Genomic DNA, 4,752 nt, shown 5'->3' with positions numbered 1-4,752 from the left:
CACCTTTACATGATAAAATTCGATGTCGAAAGAGAGGTGTTGGTTATACACCTCTCACTAACTAGGATCGTGTCTGCTATTTATATTCAGAGTGCGGGTACCTTATTTCAATCACTGGGTTGATCCTCGGGAACTCGCTTCATGCTTCAATCATAAACGAACCAATAAAGACGAAACGAAAGAAGAAAAAAAGTTGACATGCCAAAATATTGACGCTATAAATATTCACACACACACGGTGCACCTCCCATGCCCCAAGTTCTTAAAGGAAAGATGCAGTTTCCACATTCTGTTCGAGTGTCATACGAGCATGAGTCAGGACAATTTGTAGGCCGTCACCCTCCACCAGATAAGTCACGTGGTCCAATTAGGAGTTCCAATAAACCCGGAACACAGCACCCATACATCTCACATGGAGCGCAGAGCATGGGTTACACGTGCTATGGGAACGAGGTCTGCCTGACGGATGGAAGGAGGTATGTGTGTTGGACGTGTACCTGAATCATCTGTTTTCCTACCCAAGCATGAACGAGATACGGTTGGTACGCGACCCAAACCCCCCACTCCCCCCCTCCTATACATGAGAAAGGTATGGGCACGCGACCCTAGCCATATATTCCTGGCCTGTGCCTTGGTTTCTTGCATGTCCCCTGGCCTCTCCCCCCCGGCCCCCTCCCCCTCCGGCGTGGTGGTGGTGGGGGAGAAGCGTATCATCTTCTTCCTGTGATTTATCTCCTGTCTGACACTGACGATTGCACCAGTGGCAGTGCAATGTATTATGAGTGTGTGTGTCTCATGCTCTCGGCCCCGCATGACTGTTGCACCTCTTTCGCTTGATCTTGTGTCTCCTCCTTTTCCATTATATTTTTGCTATTTCCTGTGCGCCAAAGTCTCGCTAATAAGGTCGTGACATTCGTCTAAGTAACGCGGTTTGACGTCATACCGTAGGCAAGCAGCGTGGCCGCGTCGACACGGGCCTGGCCAGCACCAAGAATTTGGCAGAACAAAACGTACTGAAGCTCTGCCAACTCTTTTGTTTACTTGCAATGGACACTATGGCAAGGCTGCAGGCATAGTTGAAGCTAGAGTGATGTGTATCATTTTAATGAACTTCACCTGGAGTTGCCAAGGGTCTTTAAAAAAAAATCGTATTGCAAATTTTGTTGCTAATATCCCTGTGGCAATGAATGCACGTTCAAGATTTCCAAAGTCGACGATCCATATACTCCTTTTTCTGACAAGTCATGCTGTACATGGCGAACGTAGTTACATGCTGATTTATCTGTGTAAACTTTCCCAACGATTTTCTAGGCATCATTTTCCTCCTCGTCACAAATTTCTTACAATTTGAATTTATTTATGCTGAGCGCCGCGACATTAAAAGCATCTAAATTATATTGCATATTCAAGTGTAGATAATTTGTTACCTATGCAGTGTGAGTGGCCAAGGCAAAGGGATGGTAACGTTACGAGCAGAAATTTAATAATATCTATATATAAATCCGTGCTACTAATACGCATGTTGTGTGCATAGTGTCTGTTGGAATTCGGAGCTGTGACAGAAGTACAAATAGTTTGAATACACAATCTCTTGGTCAGCAGTTATATAAAGCATGACATAGTTACCTGTATAAATATGCTATTGAATCGTGCATCCAAAAAAATTAAGAAAAAAAAAGAATTTACATAATGATAACTCGAAGGAATACACAAAACAGAGACGGATAAATATAATGATATCTGAATAATACGACAATTAAGAAAAAGAACGAAAAAATCCCTATCTTAAATAACCTAATACGACAATTAAGAAAAAAATCCCCGTTAAAAAATCTAAACAGTAGAAAGAGAGAAGGATGAATCAAACAGAAGACGCTTAGTTGGTGCAGTTCGTGCGCTTTGGTCCTCGTACCTGTTGGTGTTCGCTGGCTGGCCCCGGGGACACGGTGGTGGCAGCCAAGACAGTGTCCGGCCAGATCACATATGGACTGAGAACAGGCGCTATTTACAGCAGTAATGTTTGTCACACGAGCGCCCTCGATCGTGTTTCTCGGGCGCCCCTCATTCGTCTTTTTGCTTACGTCAAAGTAAGTCACGGTGGATTACTTTTTCTTTTTTTTTTTTTTTTTGCTTTCTCTCTCTCTCTCTCTCTCTCTCTCTCTCTCTCTCTCTCTCTCTCTCTCTCTCTCTCTCTCTCTCTCACACACACACAGACACACACACACACACACACACACACACACACACACACACACACACACACACACACACACACACACACATACACACACACACACACACGCACACACACACTTCCTTTGTCTATCCCAACCCACAAATCCCTTTACTCTACCTACTAGCCTCGAGAAAACAGACCTCTCCTACCAAAAAAATCGTTGACCGCAGGGTTAAAACAATTACCAAAATCCGCGAAGGACACGGAAGAAAGGGAAGAAGGGAAGAAGATATATTGGCATTAATTAGATATCACATTTTCGAAGGTATGTCTGGCGTCCAGCGACTCGTTTTAATGATGCTCAGGTGACTAACGCATTCCGTTGACTGAAATTTAGTGAGTTGGTTCGAATCCTCGTATCTGTTGTCGTGTGATCACTGATGCGTCTCGATTTAATGAGTCGAGAACTTGTTATAATAAATCAAATAGTTTTGCAATTAGCTTTGTTATTTATTTATTTTTTTTTTCCGATTCGAATGCAAGTGTAAATTTAGAACGCGTCCATTTCATTAAATGCAGATTGCTAAGGGAGAATGTCTTTGGAATGTCTCGGTTTTTGTTACGTAAATTGCGTTTATTATTTGCCGTTGTATATATCGATAATCTGTCGTTATATATATCGATAACTATCACTGGAAGAAACTGACGTATATATCTACAATTAGAACTTTTCATTCAAGAATCGGCAGTTTGGTTTGGCAACAGGATTTCTACGTTTTCAACACCTGTCGTGAGATATCTGAAAAGGAAGAATTCGCAATATTGTTGACTGATTCAGCATATCCCTTTGCGATACTCGGGGGTTTATGTATATAATACTTATATGTATATGTATATATATATATATATATATATATATATACATATGTGTGTGTGTGTGTGTGTGTGTGTGTGTGTGTGTGTGTATATATATATAATATATATATACACACACACACACACACACACACACACACACACACACACACACACACACACACACACACACACACACACACACACACACACACACACACACACACACACACATACACACACACACACACAAACAAACACACAAACAAACGCACATCCATGTATATGCACAAAATAGGTAGACAGACAGATAGAGAGAGAGAGAAAGAGACATACAGATAGACAGAGACAGACTTGTACAGAGACAAATATAGACACACAGAGATAGACACAGATACAGACACACAGACATACATAGACACAGACAGACACTGATAAACAGGCAGACACAGACACACAGGCAGACACAGACAGATACAGACACACAGACAGACATAGACACAGACAGACACAGACACACAGGCAGACACAGACATACAGGCAGACACAGACATACAGGCAGACACAGATACACAGGCAGACACAGACACACAGGCAGACACAGATACACAGGCAGACACAGACATACAGGCAGACACAGACACACAGGCAGACACAGATACACAGGCAGACACAGACACACAGGCAGACACAGACACACAGGCAGACACAGACACACAGGCAGACACAGACACACAGCCAGACACAGACATACATAGACACAGATACACAGACAGACACAGACACAGACACACAGGCAGATACAGACAGATACAGACACACACACAGACACAGACACACAGACAGACAAAGCATGCCACAAAAATGCATCAGTACTCCATCTGGAATGCTGATCCGGCGAGGAATCCAAAGACCAATCTGAATAGGACGACCACCAGCTGAGGAATCCATATTTTTATAAGAATCAATATCTATGAACAGAAATATAAACAAACGTGTCTGTCGTTAGCGTCTCGATTTTTTTTTTCACTTGTCTTCTCCTCTGATTACAGTTATAAATAGATAAAGATATAAATTGATAGAAGTCAATATTTATGAACAGACATAAACAGAAGCGTATACAAAATCCGATGTGTGTCGCTAGCGTCTCGAAATGTTTTTTCTTTTTTCACTTATCCTCTTCTCTGGTTACAGCTATAGAGAAATAACGATATTAGTAAATAGAAGTCAATAATCAAACTACCAGCTGAGGAATCCATATTTTTATAAGAATCAATATCTATGAACAGAAATATAAACAAACGTATACAAATCTATCGTAAGCGTCTCGAATTTGTTTCACTTGCCCTCTCCTCTGATTACAGTTGTAAATAAATAACGATATAAATCAATAGAGGTCAGTATTAGGGAACAAATATAAACATATACAATACCCGGTGTCTGTCGTTAGCGTCTCGATCTTTTTTTTAACTTGTCCTCTCCTCTGATTACAGCTATAAATAAATAAAGATATGAATTGATAGAAGTCAATATTTATAAAACCACCAACTGAGGAATCCATATTTTTATAAGAATCAATATCTATGAACAGAAATATAAACAAACGTATACAAGTCTGTCGTTAGCGTCTCGATTTATTTTACTTGTCTCCTCTGATTACAGCTATAAATAAATAAAGATATGAATTGATAGAAGTCAATATTTATAAAACCACCAACTTA

Source organism: Penaeus vannamei, chromosome 42, assembly GCF_042767895.1.
Source record: "Penaeus vannamei isolate JL-2024 chromosome 42, ASM4276789v1, whole genome shotgun sequence".
NCBI lineage: Eukaryota > Metazoa > Arthropoda > Malacostraca > Decapoda > Penaeidae > Penaeus > Penaeus vannamei.
Note: the sequence above shows the minus strand (reverse complement) of the source record.